This window comes from Emys orbicularis, chromosome 10 (genome assembly GCF_028017835.1).
Source record: "Emys orbicularis isolate rEmyOrb1 chromosome 10, rEmyOrb1.hap1, whole genome shotgun sequence".
Lineage (NCBI taxonomy): Eukaryota > Metazoa > Chordata > Testudines > Emydidae > Emys > Emys orbicularis.
This window is the reverse complement of record NC_088692.1, coordinates 61,422,617-61,440,103: the sequence shown is the minus strand read 5'-3', so window position 1 is coordinate 61,440,103 and position 17,487 is coordinate 61,422,617.

The window sequence follows — 17,487 nt, the reverse complement described above, 5'->3', positions numbered from 1 at the left end:
ACTAGGGCTGCATTAGGACACCTGAAGTACAGCTGCTGGAGAGTCAGCAGAACCGCCCGGAGACAGCCACGCTTGCCTCCCAGCCCGGGAAGCCCAGAGACCCAGAGCGTAGACGTCTCTCAGAGCATCTCTGCCAGCAGGAGACATTGGGTGAGGAATAGAGCCGTCCCGCCTTCGGGCAGGAGCCATTCAGGAGACCCAGCGTGGGGGGAATCGGGCTGTGTGTGTACAATGTCTAGCACCGCAGGGCCCTGATCAGGGACTGAGCCCTCTGGGCACTGCCGAAATACAAAGGAGAACAGCAGGGCTGGAGGATTTACAGGCTCTGTGTGAGGAGGGCTGGTTGGGTTGAGCCAGCAGTGAGTCCCCAGTAACACAGAGCTGCGCTAGTGATGGAAGATCTATTTTGTCTTCCCTACTTAGCACATTTCAAAACTTAGCACTGACCAGCTGCAAGGATCCTGGCGGGCCCTGGTATGGTTGTAGCAGCAGACTCAATGTTCGGGAAAAGCGAGATATGTGCAATAGGCAATGTAGTTCCATCTGGGCACCAGCCAGCTCCTGTGCCCCAGAGAGCTCTCACAGCTTACACTGAACCAGGGACAAAGGGGGCAGGAGGATGGAAGAGAAGGTGGCAGCCTGGGACCCACGAGACCCATGGTCATTTCCCAGCTCTGCCACAGATGCTCTGCGTGGCCTTGGGCAAATCCCTTATTCCCTCTGTGCTGCAGTTCCCTGTCTGTTCAGTGGGGGTAGCAGCCAGGCCCTGCCCTGCAGGGGGCGGTTAGAATAAATGCAATCGAGGTTGGGCAGTGCTCTGATGCCACGGGGATGAGGGCCAGGATGGTGCCTAAGACAGACCAAAAGCAAGGGGGAGCTACAGAGCCGGTGGTGAGAGGGGTTTGGCCTTTGACAGTCTGCTCTGGGTGGGGAAGGACAGGCTCTAAAGCCCCGGCCAGGCCAAAAGTAATCTGGGCTGGGGCATCCCATGGCTGGGCAGTCACACATTGGCTGGCTTGTGACTCGCCTGCCCATTGTGACACGCCCCCTGCTGGCTGCCAAAGCCTCATCCCCTCACTGCCAGGCTAGGCTCTGGCAGAGCGAGAGCTGGCACGTGCCGCTGGGAAAGCTGATCCGGCCGTTTCAGCTCCGCCACTGGTAGCAGAAAGTGGGTGGCCCATATACACGCTGGCTTCTGCCCACTCCTGACTCCAGGTAGGAGAATCTTCTATTGCCCGCCTCTGCTTTTCCATTGCATCGCCAGCCACACCGAGCCTTCCCCGAGCTCCTGGCTGGGCGGTGCATGTCTACCAAGTGCCCCTTTATCCCCCCACCTAGAGACTTAAGAAATGCATAGGGGAAACTGAGGCACCCCTACAGTATTCAGAGGAAACATTAAGAACAGTCCCACTTTGTCACAGTGAGGGAGTTGGGGGGCAGTGAGCCAGACACCCACATCTGCACTTCACTCCTTGTCCCCAGGCAGCTCCAAACTGAAACTCTCCAGCCCCTTCTCTCTGGCCTTTGTCTCTTTCCCGGGCCAGGAGGTCACCTGATCTTTGTTCTCCAACACCTTTAGCTATCCCCTTGCAGGGGGGAAGGGCCCCGGACATTAGTTGCCAGGAGACAGAGTGTTGGCCATTTATGCACACTGGCCTTTATCCCCCCACCTAGAGACTTAAGAAATGCATAGGGGAAACTGAGGCACCCCTACAGTATTCAGAGGAAACATTAAGAACAGTCCCACTTTGTCACAGTGAGGGAGTTGGAGAGTCTGTGGGAAGCCCCCTCTCTTGTGAAATCAACCACCCCCACACGGTGCGGGCCGCTCCAGATCGGGGGAAGGGGCCAGCTGTGAATTTGGAGTCAGATCCTGGTTTGGATCTGAATCCACCGGCGCTGCAGAGCGTTCAGATGTGGGGAGCTAGCTTCCGCCCGTGCCAGATCACAAAGTGCCACTTCAGCCAGACGCCTGCCAGGCTCTGGCAGGCACCTGTGTGGAGCTGCAGCTGGGCCCTCCAGAGCCGAGCTGCTGCTCCTCCTCTCTGCTGGCCAGCCAGCCGCAGCGCCTCAGCACCTGCCCGCTCAGCCCCACCTCAGTGCTCCTGCCTCCCCAATCTCCTCCCTGGCGCTGCACTTCGCCCCCTGCACCTGGCATGTCAATACCCAGCGGGGCCGGGAGCCAAGCGTCCCGGGAGCCATCTGTAAGGTGCTGATTGCCTCCTGTGCTGGGCTCCAGCCAATCCACAAGCCAGGAACTGGCCTTGTGACTCCCAGAGCAGGTATATCAGTCTCACAGCAGCAGCTCAGTCTGCTCAACATCACTCCAGGGCCAGGAACTCGCTCCTGCCTGACATAGGCAACAGGCTGAGCCTGCTCCAGCCCTGTTCCTAGTCCTACTCCAGCCCTGGTCTCGCTCCAGCCTTGCTCCACCCATGCCCTGCCCCGCCCCCTGAGTCCAGCTCCAACCACTAGGCCTGACCACCTCCATCACCTTTACTGACACCATCACTTCCATAGGAAATGGCACTGAGGTTGCCGGGGGAACAGGCATTCTCAGGTTGCCAGGAGCCATTGTTCTATTTACCAGGACAGTCCGATGCCAGGACAGTGCCCCTGAGCGCTGGAGAGGACTAGGGCTGCATTAGGACACCTGAAGTACAGCTGCTGGAGAGTCAGCAGAACCGCCCGGAGACAGCCACGCTTGCCTCCCAGCCCGGGAAGCCCAGAGACCCAGAGCGTAGACGTCTCTCAGAGCATCTCTGCCAGCAGGAGACATTGGGTGAGGAATAGAGCCGTCCCGCCTTCGGGCAGGAGCCATTCAGGAGACCCAGCGTGGGGGGAATCGGGCTGTGTGTGTACAATGTCTAGCACCGCAGGGCCCTGATCAGGGACTGAGCCCTCTGGGCACTGCCGAAATACAAAGGAGAACAGCAGGGCTGGAGGATTTACAGGCTCTGTGTGAGGAGGGCTGGTTGGGTTGAGCCAGCAGTGAGTCCCCAGTAACACAGAACTGCGCTAGTGATGGAAGATCTATTTTGTCTTCCCTACTTAGCACATTTCAAAACTTAGCACTGACCAGCTGCAAGGATCCTGGCGGGCCCTGGTATGGTTGTAGCAGCAGACTCAATGTTCGGGAAAAGCGAGATATGTGCAATAGGCAATGTAGTTCCATCTGGGCACCAGCCAGCTCCTGTGCCCCAGAGAGCTCTCACAGCTTACACTGAACCAGGGACAAAGGGGGCAGGAGGATGGAAGAGAAGGTGGCAGCCTGGGACCCACGAGACCCATGGTCATTTCCCACCTCTGCCACAGATGCTCTGCGTGGCCTTGGGCAAATCCCTTATTCCCTCTGTGCTGCAGTTCCCTGTCTGTTCAGTGGGGGTAGCAGCCAGGCCCTGCCCTGCAGGGGGCGGTTAGAATAAATGCAAGCGAGGTTGGGCAGTGCTCTGATGCCACGGGGATGAGGGCCAGGATGGTGCCTAAGACAGACCAAAAGCAAGGGGGAGCTACAGAGCCGGTGGTGAGAGGGGTTTGGCCTTTGAGAGTCTGCTCTGGGTGGGGAAGGACAGGCTCTAAAGCCCCGGCCAGGCCAAAAGTAATCTGGGCTGGGGCATCCCATGGCTGGGCAGTCACACATTGGCTGGCTTGTGACTCGCCTGCCCATTGTGACACGCCCCCTGCTGGCTGCCAAAGCCTCATCCCCTCACTGCCAGGCTAGGCTCTGGCAGAGCGAGAGCTGGCACGTGCCGCTGGGAAAGCTGATCCGGCCGTTTCAGCTCCGCCACTGGTAGCAGAAAGTGGGTGGCCCATATACACGCTGGCTTCTGCCCACTCCTGACTCCAGGTAGGAGAATCTTCTATTGCCCGCCTCTGCTTTTCCATTGCATCGCCAGCCACACCGAGCCTTCCCCGAGCTCCTGGCTGGGCGGTGCATGTCTACCAAGTGCCCCTTTATCCCCCCACCTAGAGACTTAAGAAATGCATAGGGGAAACTGAGGCACCCCTACAGTATTCAGAGGAAACATTAAGAACAGTCCCACTTTGTCACAGTGAGGGAGTTGGGGGGCAGTGAGCCAGACACCCACATCTGCACTTCACTCCTTGTCCCCAGGCAGCTCCAAACTGAAACTCTCCAGCCCCTTCTCTCTGGCCTTTGTCTCTTTCCCGGGCCAGGAGGTCACCTGATCTTTGTTCTCCAACACCTTTAGCTATCCCCTTGCAGGGGGGAAGGGCCCCGGACATTAGTTGCCAGGAGACAGAGTGTTGGCCATTTATGCACACTGGCCTTTATCCCCCCACCTAGAGACTTAAGAAATGCATAGGGGAAACTGAGGCACCCCTACAGTATTCAGAGGAAACATTAAGAACAGTCCCACTTTGTCACAGTGAGGGAGTTGGAGAGTCTGTGGGAAGCCCCCTCTCTTGTGAAATCAACCACCCCCACACGGTGCGGGCCGCTCCAGATCGGGGGAAGGGGCCAGCTGTGAATTTGGAGCCAGATCCTGGTTTGGATCTGAATCCACCGGCGCTGCAGAGCGTTCAGATGTGGGGAGCTAGCTTCCGCCCGTGCCAGATCACAAAGTGCCACTTCAGCCAGACGCCTGCCAGGCTCTGGCAGGCACCTGTGTGGAGCTGCAGCTGGGCCCTCCAGAGCCGAGCTGCTGCTCCTCCTCTCTGCTGGCCAGCCAGCCGCAGCGCCTCAGCACCTGCCCGCTCAGCCCCACCTCAGTGCTCCTGCCTCCCCAATCTCCTCCCTGGCGCTGCACTTCGCCCCCTGCACCTGGCATGTCAATACCCAGCGGGGCCGGGAGCCAAGCGTCCCGGGAGCCATCTGTAAGGTGCTGATTCCCTCCTGTGCTGGGCTCCAGCCAATCCACAAGCCAGGAACTGGCCTTGTGACTCCCAGAGCAGGTATATCAGTCTCACAGCAGCAGCTCAGTCTGCTCAACATCACTCCAGGGCCAGGAACTCGCTCCTGCCTGACATAGGCAACAGGCTGAGCCTGCTCCAGCCCTGTTCCTAGTCCTACTCCAGCCCTGGTCTCGCTCCAGCCTTGCTCCACCCATGCCCTGCCCCGCCCCCTGAGTCCAGCTCCAACCACTAGGCCTGACCACCTCCATCACCTTTACTGACACCATCACTTCCATAGGAAATGGCACTGAGGTTGCCGGGGGGAACAGGCATTCTCAGGTTGCCAGGAGCCATTGTTCTATTTACCAGGACAGTCCGATGCCAGGACAGTGCCCCTGAGCGCTGGAGAGGACTAGGGCTGCATTAGGACACCTGAAGTACAGCTGCTGGAGAGTCAGCAGAACCGCCCGGAGACAGCCACGCTTGCCTCCCAGCCCGGGAAGCCCAGAGACCCAGAGCGTAGACGTCTCTCAGAGCATCTCTGCCAGCAGGAGACATTGGGTGAGGAATAGAGCCGTCCCGCCTTCGGGCAGGAGCCATTCAGGAGACCCAGCGTGGGGGGAATCGGGCTGTGTGTGTACAATGTCTAGCACCGCAGGGCCCTGATCAGGGACTGAGCCCTCTGGGCACTGCCGAAATACAAAGGAGAACAGCAGGGCTGGAGGATTTACAGGCTCTGTGTGAGGAGGGCTGGTTGGGTTGAGCCAGCAGTGAGTCCCCAGTAACACAGAGCTGCGCTAGTGATGGAAGATCTATTTTGTCTTCCCTACTTAGCACATTTCAAAACTTAGCACTGACCAGCTGCAAGGATCCTGGCGGGCCCTGGTATGGTTGTAGCAGCAGACTCAATGTTCGGGAAAAGCGAGATATGTGCAATAGGCAATGTAGTTCCATCTGGGCACCAGCCAGCTCCTGTGCCCCAGAGAGCTCTCACAGCTTACACTGAACCAGGGACAAAGGGGGCAGGAGGATGGAAGAGAAGGTGGCAGCCTGGGACCCACGAGACCCATGGTCATTTCCCAGCTCTGCCACAGATGCTCTGCGTGGCCTTGGGCAAATCCCTTATTCCCTCTGTGCTGCAGTTCCCTGTCTGTTCAGTGGGGGTAGCAGCCAGGCCCTGCCCTGCAGGGGGCGGTTAGAATAAATGCAAGCGAGGTTGGGCAGTGCTCTGATGCCACGGGGATGAGGGCCAGGATGGTGCCTAAGACAGACCAAAAGCAAGGGGGAGCTACAGAGCCGGTGGTGAGAGGGGTTTGGCCTTTGAGAGTCTGCTCTGGGTGGGGAAGGACAGGCTCTAAAGCCCCGGCCAGGCCAAAAGTAATCTGGGCTGGGGCATCCCATGGCTGGGCAGTCACACATTGGCTGGCTTGTGACTCGCCTGCCCATTGTGACACGCCCCCTGCTGGCTGCCAAAGCCTCATCCCCTCACTGCCAGGCTAGGCTCTGGCAGAGCGAGAGCTGGCACGTGCCGCTGGGAAAGCTGATCCGGCCGTTTCAGCTCCGCCACTGGTAGCAGAAAGTGGGTGGCCCATATACACGCTGGCTTCTGCCCACTCCTGACTCCAGGTAGGAGAATCTTCTATTGCCCGCCTCTGCTTTTCCATTGCATCGCCAGCCACACCGAGCCTTCCCCGAGCTCCTGGCTGGGCGGTGCATGTCTACCAAGTGCCCCTTTATCCCCCCACCTAGAGACTTAAGAAATGCATAGGGGAAACTGAGGCACCCCTACAGTATTCAGAGGAAACATTAAGAACAGTCCCACTTTGTCACAGTGAGGGAGTTGGGGGGCAGTGAGCCAGACACCCACATCTGCACTTCACTCCTTGTCCCCAGGCAGCTCCAAACTGAAACTCTCCAGCCCCTTCTCTCTGGCCTTTGTCTCTTTCCCGGGCCAGGAGGTCACCTGATCTTTGTTCTCCAACACCTTTAGCTATCCCCTTGCAGGGGGGAAGGGCCCCGGACATTAGTTGCCAGGAGACAGAGTGTTGGCCATTTATGCACACTGGCCTTTATCCCCCCACCTAGAGACTTAAGAAATGCATAGGGGAAACTGAGGCACCCCTACAGTATTCAGAGGAAACATTAAGAACAGTCCCACTTTGTCACAGTGAGGGAGTTGGAGAGTCTGTGGGAAGCCCCCTCTCTTGTGAAATCAACCACCCCCACATAGTGCGGGCCGCTCCAGATCGGGGGAAGGGGCCAGCTGTGAATTTGGAGTCAGATCCTGGTTTGGATCTGAATCCACCGGCGCTGCAGAGCGTTCAGATGTGGGGAGCTAGCTTCCGCCCGTGCCAGATCACAAAGTGCCACTTCAGCCAGACGCCTGCCAGGCTCTGGCAGGCACCTGTGTGGAGCTGCAGCTGGGCCCTCCAGAGCCGAGCTGCTGCTCCTCCTCTCTGCTGGCCAGCCAGCCGCAGCGCCTCAGCACCTGCCCGCTCAGCCCCACCTCAGTGCTCCTGCCTCCCCAATCTCCTCCCTGGCGCTGCACTTCGCCCCCTGCACCTGGCATGTCAATACCCAGCGGGGCCGGGAGCCAAGCGTCCCGGGAGCCATCTGTAAGGTGCTGATTCCCTCCTGTGCTGGGCTCCAGCCAATCCACAAGCCAGGAACTGGCCTTGTGACTCCCAGAGCAGGTATATCAGTCTCACAGCAGCAGCTCAGTCTGCTCAACATCACTCCAGGGCCAGGAACTCGCTCCTGCCTGACATAGGCAACAGGCTGAGCCTGCTCCAGCCCTGTTCCTAGTCCTACTCCAGCCCTGGTCTCGCTCCAGCCTTGCTCCACCCATGCCCTGCCCCGCCCCCTGAGTCCAGCTCCAACCACTAGGCCTGACCACCTCCATCACCTTTACTGACACCATCACTTCCATAGGAAATGGCACTGAGGTTGCCGGGGGAACAGGCATTCTCAGGTTGCCAGGAGCCATTGTTCTATTTACCAGGACAGTCCGATGCCAGGACAGTGCCCCTGAGCGCTGGAGAGGACTAGGGCTGCATTAGGACACCTGAAGTACAGCTGCTGGAGAGTCAGCAGAACCGCCCGGAGACAGCCACGCTTGCCTCCCAGCCCGGGAAGCCCAGAGACCCAGAGCGTAGACGTCTCTCAGAGCATCTCTGCCAGCAGGAGACATTGGGTGAGGAATAGAGCCGTCCCGCCTTCGGGCAGGAGCCATTCAGGAGACCCAGCGTGGGGGGAATCGGGCTGTGTGTGTACAATGTCTAGCACCGCAGGGCCCTGATCAGGGACTGAGCCCTCTGGGCACTGCCGAAATACAAAGGAGAACAGCAGGGCTGGAGGATTTACAGGCTCTGTGTGAGGAGGGCTGGTTGGGTTGAGCCAGCAGTGAGGCCCCAGTAACACAGAGCTGCGCTAGTGATGGAAGATCTATTTTGTCTTCCCTACTTAGCACATTTCAAAACTTAGCACTGACCAGCTGCAAGGATCCTGGCGGGCCCTGGTATGGTTGTAGCAGCAGACTCAATGTTCGGGAAAAGCGAGATATGTGCAATAGGCAATGTAGTTCCATCTGGGCACCAGCCAGCTCCTGTGCCCCAGAGAGCTCTCACAGCTTACACTGAACCAGGGACAAAGGGGGCAGGAGGATGGAAGAGAAGGTGGCAGCCTGGGACCCACGAGACCCATGGTCATTTCCCAGCTCTGCCACAGATGCTCTGCGTGGCCTTGGGCAAATCCCTTATTCCCTCTGTGCTGCAGTTCCCTGTCTGTTCAGTGGGGGTAGCAGCCAGGCCCTGCCCTGCAGGGGGCGGTTAGAATAAATGCAAGCGAGGTTGGGCAGTGCTCTGATGCCACGGGGATGAGGGCCAGGATGGTGCCTAAGACAGACCAAAAGCAAGGGGGAGCTACAGAGCCGGTGGTGAGAGGGGTTTGGCCTTTGACAGTCTGCTCTGGGTGGGGAAGGACAGGCTCTAAAGCCCCGGCCAGCCCAAAAGTAATCTGGGCTGGGGCATCCCATGGCTGGGCAGTCACACATTGGCTGGCTTGTGACTCGCCTGCCCATTGTGACACGCCCCCTGCTGGCTGCCAAAGCCTCATCCCCTCACTGCCAGGCTAGGCTCTGGCAGAGCGAGAGCTGGCACGTGCCGCTGGGAAAGCTGATCCGGCCGTTTCAGCTCCGCCACTGGTAGCAGAAAGTGGGTGGCCCATATACACGCTGGCTTCTGCCCACTCCTGACTCCAGGTAGGAGAATCTTCTATTGCCCGCCTCTGCTTTTCCATTGCATCGCCAGCCACACCGAGCCTTCCCCGAGCTCCTGGCTGGGCGGTGCATGTCTACCAAGTGCCCCTTTATCCCCCCACCTAGAGACTTAAGAAATGCATAGGGGAAACTGAGGCATCCCTACAGTATTCAGAGGAAACATTAAGAACAGTCCCACTTCGTCACAGTGAGGGAGTTGGGGGGCAGTGAGCCAGACACCCACATCTGCACTTCACTCCTCGTCCCCAGGCAGCTCCAAACTGAAACTCTCCAGCCCCTTCTCTCTGGCCTTTGTCTCTTTCCCGGGCCAGGAGGTCACCTGATCTTTGTTCTCCAACACCTTTAGCTATCCCCTTGCAGGGGGGAAGGGCCCCGGACATTAGTTGCCAGGAGACAGAGTGTTGGCCATTTATGCACACTGGCCTTTATCCCCCCACCTAGAGACTTAAGAAATGCATAGGGGAAACTGAGGCACCCCTACAGTATTCAGAGGAAACATTAAGAACAGTCCCACTTTGTCACAGTGAGGGAGTTGGAGAGTCTGTGGGAAGCCCCCTCTCTTGTGAAATCAACCACCCCCACACGGTGCGGGCCGCTCCAGATCGGGGGAAGGGGCCAGCTGTGAATTTGGAGCCAGATCCTGGTTTGGATCTGAATCCACCGGCGCTGCGGAGCGTTCAGATGTGGGGAGCTAGCTCCCGCCCGTGCCAGATCACAAAGTGCCACTTCAGCCAGACGCCTGCCAGGCTCTGGCAGGCACCTGTGTGGAGCTGCAGCTGGGCCCTCCAGAGCCGAGCTGCTGCTCCTCCTCTCTGCTGGCCAGCCAGCCGCAGCGCCTCAGCACCTGCCCGCTCAGCCCCACCTCAGTGCTCCTGCCTCCCCAATCTCCTCCCTGGCGCTGCACTTCGCCCCCTGCACCTGGCATGTCAATACCCAGCGGGGCCGGGAGCCAAGCGTCCCGGGAGCCATCTGTAAGGTGCTGATTCCCTCCTGTGCTGGGCTCCAGCCAATCCACAAGCCAGGAACTGGCCTTGTGACTCCCAGAGCAGGTATATCAGTCTCACAGCAGCAGCTCAGTCTGCTCAACATCACTCCAGGGCCAGGAACTCGCTCCTGCCTGACATAGGCAACAGGCTGAGCCTGCTCCAGCCCTGTTCCTAGTCCTACTCCAGCCCTGGTCTCGCTCCAGCCTTGCTCCACCCATGCCCTGCCCCGCCCCCTGAGTCCAGCTCCAACCACTAGGCCTGACCACCTCCATCACCTTTACTGACACCATCACTTCCATAGGAAATGGCACTGAGGTTGCCGGGGGAACAGGCATTCTCAGGTTGCCAGGAGCCATTGTTCTATTTACCAGGACAGTCCGATGCCAGGACAGTGCCCCTGAGCGCTGGAGAGGACTAGGGCTGCATTAGGACACCTGAAGTACAGCTGCTGGAGAGTCAGCAGAACCGCCCGGAGACAGCCACGCTTGCCTCCCAGCCCGGGAAGCCCAGAGACCCAGAGCGTAGACGTCTCTCAGAGCATCTCTGCCAGCAGGAGACATTGGGTGAGGAATAGAGCCGTCCCGCCTTCGGGCAGGAGCCATTCAGGAGACCCAGCGTGGGGGGAATCGGGCTGTGTGTGTACAATGTCTAGCACCGCAGGGCCCTGATCAGGGACTGAGCCCTCTGGGCACTGCCGAAATACAAAGGAGAACAGCAGGGCTGGAGGATTTACCGGCTCCGTGTGAGGAGGGCTGGTTGGGTTGAGCCAGCAGTGAGTCCCCAGTAACACAGAGCTGCGCTAGTGATGGAAGATCTATTTTGTCTTCCCTACTTAGCACAGTTCAAAACTTAGCACTGACCAGCTGCAAGGATCCTGGCGGGCCCTGGTATGGTTGTAGCAGCAGACTCAATGTTCAGGAAAAGCGAGATATGTGCAATAGGCAATGTAGTTCCATCTGGGCACCAGCCAGCTCCTGTGCCCCAGAGAGCTCTCACAGCTTACACTGAACCAGGGACAAAGGGGACAGGAGGTTGGAAGAGAAGGTGGCAGCCTGGGACCCACGAGACCCATGGTCATTTCCCAGCTCTGCCACAGATGCTCTGTGTGGCCTCGGGCAAATCCCTTATTCCCTCTGTGCTGCAGTTCCCTGTCTGTTCAGTGGGGGTAGCAGCCAGGCCCTGCCCTGCAGGGGGCGGTTAGAATAAATGCAATCGAGGTTGGGCAGTGCTCTGATGCCACGGGGATGAGGGCCAGGATGGTGCCTAAGACAGACCAAAAGCAAGGGGGAGCTACAGAGCCGGTGGTGAGAGGGGTTTGGCCTTTGACAGTCTTCTCTGGGTACCTGGGCTGTCAGACCCCAGCCAGCCACTGGCATTGCCAGACCTCCCTGATCTCTGGTGCTGCTGCTCTCCCTGCTTCTAGGAGTCACTGCCTCCCCCTGGGCTGAGACTCCCGCAGCCATCATCTCCTGGGGCTGCCATGGCACTGAGCGGCTAGCAAGGCCTGAGACTCAGTTCTGCGGGGGGGTAGGGGGGTGCTATGAAAGCAGTTTCCGTGTTGTTGCCGCGGTGGGATGGGAAGCAGAGATGGGGCCATTTTACATCCTACGGCCAAGGCGCCCAGCAGCTTGGGCAGGCGCAAAGAGCCGCCCGCGTGGGCTGGGAGCTGGGGGAGGGGAGAGTTCGGGAACCCCTGTTCTGCGCTGTCACAATGAGGAGGAACCGGGATGGAACTGATTCTCCCACTCGGGGATCCGGAGACCCCCCCCTGGCTCCAGCTGTATGGACGCCGGGAGGAGCTCTGGCCTGGGGTCTGCAGGAGCTGGGACTAGATGAGCCCAGCGGTCCCTTCCGGCCTAACGTCTGTGACTGTGGGGAGCGGAAGGTCCCTCCCATGAACCCAGTGGGGAAGGAGAAGCTCTAAAGCCCCGGCGAGGCCAGAACTAGTCTGGGCTGGGGCATCCCATGGCTGGGCAGTCACACATTGGCTGGCTTGTGACTCGCCTGCCCATTGTGACACGCCCCCTGCTGGCTGGCACAGCCTCATCCCCTCACTGCCAGGCTTGGCTCTGGCAGAGCGAGAGCTGGCACGTGCCCCTGGGAAAGCTGAGCCAGCCATTTCAGCTCCGCCACCGGCAGCAGAAAGTGGGTGGCCCATATACACGCCGGCTTCTGCCCACTCCTGACTCCAGGTAGGAGAATCTTCTATTGCCCGCCTCTGCTTTTCCATTGCATCGCCAACCACACCGAGGTTAGATGAGAAGGTACCAGCCTCCCTGCCGCTCTCCTGCCTTCTGCTCCTGCCCCTTCACGGGTGTGTCTGAGCAACTCCTGCTGCTCACGAGCCCGCCCCAGCTCCCCCACCCCGCTGGCCTCGCCCACCTGCAAACTGCCACGGCCCCAATATTCCTGGGGGAAGGGATCAGGGTCATTTCATTGGGCAGGAAGAATCCTGAGTGGTTGGATGCAGCCTGTCTGCTGTGCAGCTTGTGAACCAGGAGAAGGAGAGGTGGGCGTGACCCAGAGGAGGCCGTTTGGCCTGTGGGATGGGCTGCTGGCCTGGGAGTTCGGAGACCTGGGTTCTAATCCTGGGTGACTTTGAGCACATCCCTTCCCTTGTTTCCCTGCTGGCTGCCTTGGCTAGTTAGAGTCTGAGCCCTACAGCCCAGCCATTGTCTGCAGCACCTGGTGCAACAGGGCCCTGAGCTCACCTGGCATCTGTAGGTGCTGGTGGGACAGAAATAACTGGGCTGGCCCTGCTGCTGAACGGGGCAATCGCCTCTCATCACTCACAAGCAATGCCTTGTCCTGGCTTCTTGTAGGATGGCTGAGGAGGGCCGCCCAGAGCCCAGGCGCGCCTGGGAGGAGACAAAACCTCCCCCAGGGAAGAGTCGGCGGAAGAGGCCATGGCAGCAGCAGGAGCTGTGTGTGCCTCAGCCCTTCCGTGCCGGTGAGTGGGCGCCTTCTGGGTGGGCGGAGGGGGCTGCAAAAATGGCTGGGGCCATGGCCCTGCATTGGGGTGGGGCTTGGCCCCCGTGGGGGTTGGGTGGCAAGACTAGGGTGTCACTGGGGGGAGAAGACTCCATAGACCTTGTACTGCTCTGGGTTGCCACGAGATGGAGAGACAGACAGGAAAACCCAGGCAGGGGGGAATGGCCCCTCCTGCTGGCAACAGCTGCAGCCACTAAAGCTGATCGGGGCATAGCGGCAGAAGCATCAGGTGGAGACTGACTGAATCGCCCACCCCGATCTGTCACGCTGCAGGGTTGGAGGATGTTTTCCACCAGTCGAAGGGGATGCTTGGTGCACGGTGGGTTGTTAAAGCCTAGGATTGCAGGGCGCCGGCCAGAGCATAAGATGCTCCCTGATGTTGCAGTCCCATCTGCTGGCTGGCTCCTTTGTCGCATGTCGCAGCACAGGGCATTTGGGGGGGAGTGTTGACGATGGGAGCCCAGTGCCTGCCCAGGTTACACCCAGTGGCTCTGGCTGGCTGTTGGTGGCAGGAGAGGCAGTCAGAACAAGCAGAACGGGCAGGCTCTGGGTCCCCATATCCCATGCAGACTGGGCAGCTGTTCCCTCTCCTGCCGCAAGGACCAGACCGATTCACTCCCAGTCCCTCTGCCCCCTCCAGCAATGGCCCGGAGAGTGGGGACACCCCTCATGGCCTGACATCGTCCCTCCTTCCAGGTGTGGCGCTCCCCAAATCCCCAGACTGAGCCTGCATGCTGGGTGGGGAAGTGGGGTGGCCGCTGGGAACCAGGGCTCCGACTGGGTCTTTGCTGGGCTGGGCAGCAAAGAGGTGGGGAAGCCAGGGGTCGCTGTGCCAGACCCTGCCGTGCATCGGGGCTGCTCCCCTGCTGGGGCGGGAGTGGGGACAAGGGTTTTCTCTAAGATCTCTGTCACCCAGACTGCAGCTTGGCAGACCCAGGTATTACCACTGCTCTGTCTTTGATCAGATTCACCATCCTCCTGCTTTAAGGGGCTATACTTGAATGAGAAAGAGGCCCTGGAGTGCATAGATGCCTTTCTGAAGGACAATGAACAGGTACCAAGAGCCCTCCTCTGACCTGTCAGCTAGTGCCCTGTCCACATGCACATCTGCCCTTCTCCAGATGATGCATGGATTCTAAGGCCAGACGGAACCACTGTGACCTCCTGTATAACACAGGCCAGAGACCTGCCCCCAAATAATTCCTGTTTAAACTTAAGCATCTTAAAAAGTCCCGTCTTGAGTTACAAAAGGTCACCCACCATGCCCCTTGCTCAGTTGTTTCAATGGTCTATTACTTTCTCTGTTAAAAACGTACATTTCCAGTCTGAATTTGTCTAGCTTAAATTTCCAGCCCCTTGTGGACTTGTGCGCACTGGATTTGGCCCGTCCCTAGTGTGACGGGTTGCCCCCCTTTGAGGTGCCACCTGATGTACCGGGATACCACCGAGCCCACCTGTTCTGCCAGCCTGGGCCCCCTTTACCTTGTCTTGCTGGGCTAGGCTCACAAGCCTCTTCCAGCCATGCACTCAGGCAGGGCCACGCCCAGCTGCAGAAAGACACAGACACTGAGATCAGCTCTGGCAAGACTCAGCTGAAGGGACTTGTCCCAGTACTCTGGTGCCCACCTCCTTTGGAGTACAGACCCAAAGGTTTTATGAAATTCGCCCCCTCCCTCGATGTGGAGAGAGGTATGCACAACTCTTTGCCCCTCCCCCCCAGTTACTAATTGCACAAACTGGGTTATGGTATAAACAAGAAATAAGATTATTAACTACAAGAGGTAGATTGTAAGTGGTTATAAGAGATAGCAAACGGTACAAAGCAGATTGCACTAGTAAATAAACACAACACGCAAACTAAGCTTTCCACACTGGATAGATAGGCTCTACATTAGCAAATTCTCACCCTGAGTGATAAACAGGTGGGCAGATTCTTAAGGCACAAGCTGCCTTGGCTTTGCAGCTTGGATTTCCCAGGTTTTCTTACACAGGCTAGGAATCTCTCTCCAGCCTGGGACCATCACTTCTCATAGTTCAATCTTTGTCCCTCAGGTGTTTCCAGGTGTCTTATTGCAGGGAGCATGAGGTCCCCCCCGATGTCATTGTTCACCTTTTATCTCCTCTTCCCACCCGCTGGAAAACTCTTTTGCTGTGACCTGGGTCCAACAGTTCCCATTGTGTAGCGTTCTCTTGGAGAGGTTTCTATTGAGTACAGTTCCTGGGGTAACCCTTCTGCTTATGTGCATTTCCTCACTAAGCCATTGTTTGGCGTTTTTACTGTTGTACCTGAAAGGCTGTTTTGAACCTCACAACATGTTTCAGGAACACAGACATAGCTGAACTTCATAACTTCACATACAACGATAGCACATACAATCCAATGAGACATTAATGTCTAGCAGATAAAGACTTTTAGAATGATACCTTACAATACGTACTTTGTACAAAACATATCCTAATGATATGACAGTGGCGAATATTGGGATGTCAGGGTGTCCCACCCAGCTGTTCCTCCCACTCTGTCAAGCCCCCAGTAACACTGTCTGGCTGCTTAGCCCCCATGTTGCAGTTCCTCTTTGGACACCTACCCCGTGAGATCTGCTCCCTCTCTGGTCCGGTTTCATACAGAGCTGCCCTGCCCTCCCCAGATAGTCACTCCTGGTACCAGATGAATGGCCTTCTGCCATTCGGCATATCAAAGCCTGAGCAGCACTGGGGGGAAGCTTTCTAACATCTCTCCCACTGGCAGCTCCTTTCCACGCTAACCTTCCTGTTTGTGTCTAATCTCTGCGGGGCGTAGGACGAGGCCCAGAAAATGAAATTTTTGAAGGACATCATCATCCCCAGCAGAGCCATCTGGGCTAGGAGCCCAAAAAAAAACATGGATAATGTGACCAGCAAAGCCCTGCTAGTGGAGAAGATAAAGGTGAGTAAAACACACACTGGGGCTGTGTTACCTGGCGGGTTTAGTGATTGGCCTGGAGATCTCTGCAGATTTGTCTAACTTGAGCTGCCAATCATTGGATCGTGTTAGACGTTTGTCTGTTAGACTGAAGAGCCCATTATCAAATATTTGCTCCCCGTGTAGGTACTTACAGACTGTCATCAAGTCACCCTGTAACCTTCTCTTCGTTCAGCTGAACTAATTGAGCTCCTTGAGTCTCTCACTATCAGACATGTTTCCCAATCCTCCAATCACTCTTGTGGCTCTTCTCTGACCCCTCTCCAATTTATCAACATTCTCCTTGAATTGTGGGCACCGGACCTGGACACAGGATCCCAGCAGCGGTCGCACCAGTGCCAAATACAGAGGGAAAATAACCTCTCTAACAACTGGAGTTTGCCCTGTTTCTACATCCCAGGATGGCATTAGCCCTTTTGGCCCCAGCGTCGCACTGGGCGCTCATGGGCAGCTGATTACCCTGACTGCCAAGTCTTTTCCAGAGTCACCGCTTCCCAGGTTAGAGCCCCCCATGCTGTGAGTGTGGCCTGCATTCTTTGTTCCTAAACATATAACTGTATGGAAATGTAGAGTGTTCCCTTGCACCCAGCTTCCCAAGTCACCGGGTCGCTCTGTATACGCCAGTCTCCCTGCCCAGAGCCCCAACACTCCGCAGTCAGTGCCCACTAGGGAACTAGCAACAAATCTGCTCCGTAGATTTGGCAAGTCTTTGCTCTCCAGCACTGCAGAAAGCTTTCCAGAGCTCACCTCCCTTCCCTGAACGTGAGACAGCGTGGGCTGGTGGGTGGTCCAGTGGGCTGGGGCTCAGCACACCCGGGTTCTACTCCCAGTTCTGCAGTAAGACCTTGGGCAAGTCACTTCCCCCTCTGTGCCTCAGTTTCCCTCCCATGCCTTGTCTCGTCTAGTTAGCTCGTGAGTTCTCTGGGGCAGGGACTGGCTCTCACTGTGTGTGTGCAGCACTGGGCACAAGGGGGCCTGATCTCAGGTGGTGTCCCTGGGTGCTAATGCTGATGGAGCCTTTCAGTGCACTGGCGCGTGACACTGGGGCACTGACCACAGGCCCTGCACTGCGCTCCCCGGCTGGAGCCCTGCACACCATCAAGTCCGCAGTAGGACAACCTGGCTGCCGAGCCCACATGTTGCAGGCCCTGCGCTTTGCTCCCCAGTCGGAGCCTTGCAGGAGCTTGGAGCCCGGCTGGCATTTCCCCACATTGTCTCCCCAGGAGCTGATTCATCACGAGTCCGTCGACTCCCTGACCAACATGGTGCGTCAGCAAGCGATGCTCGCCATCATGGAGCTGAGGTACCCAGCCTGCCCGGCCGAGCCCCAGCCAGTGCTGTGTGCAGCCAGACACTCCAGCCTCTTGGCATGGCCAGTTCTCCAGGGCATTCCCCCCTCTGCTCCTCCCCCATCTTCT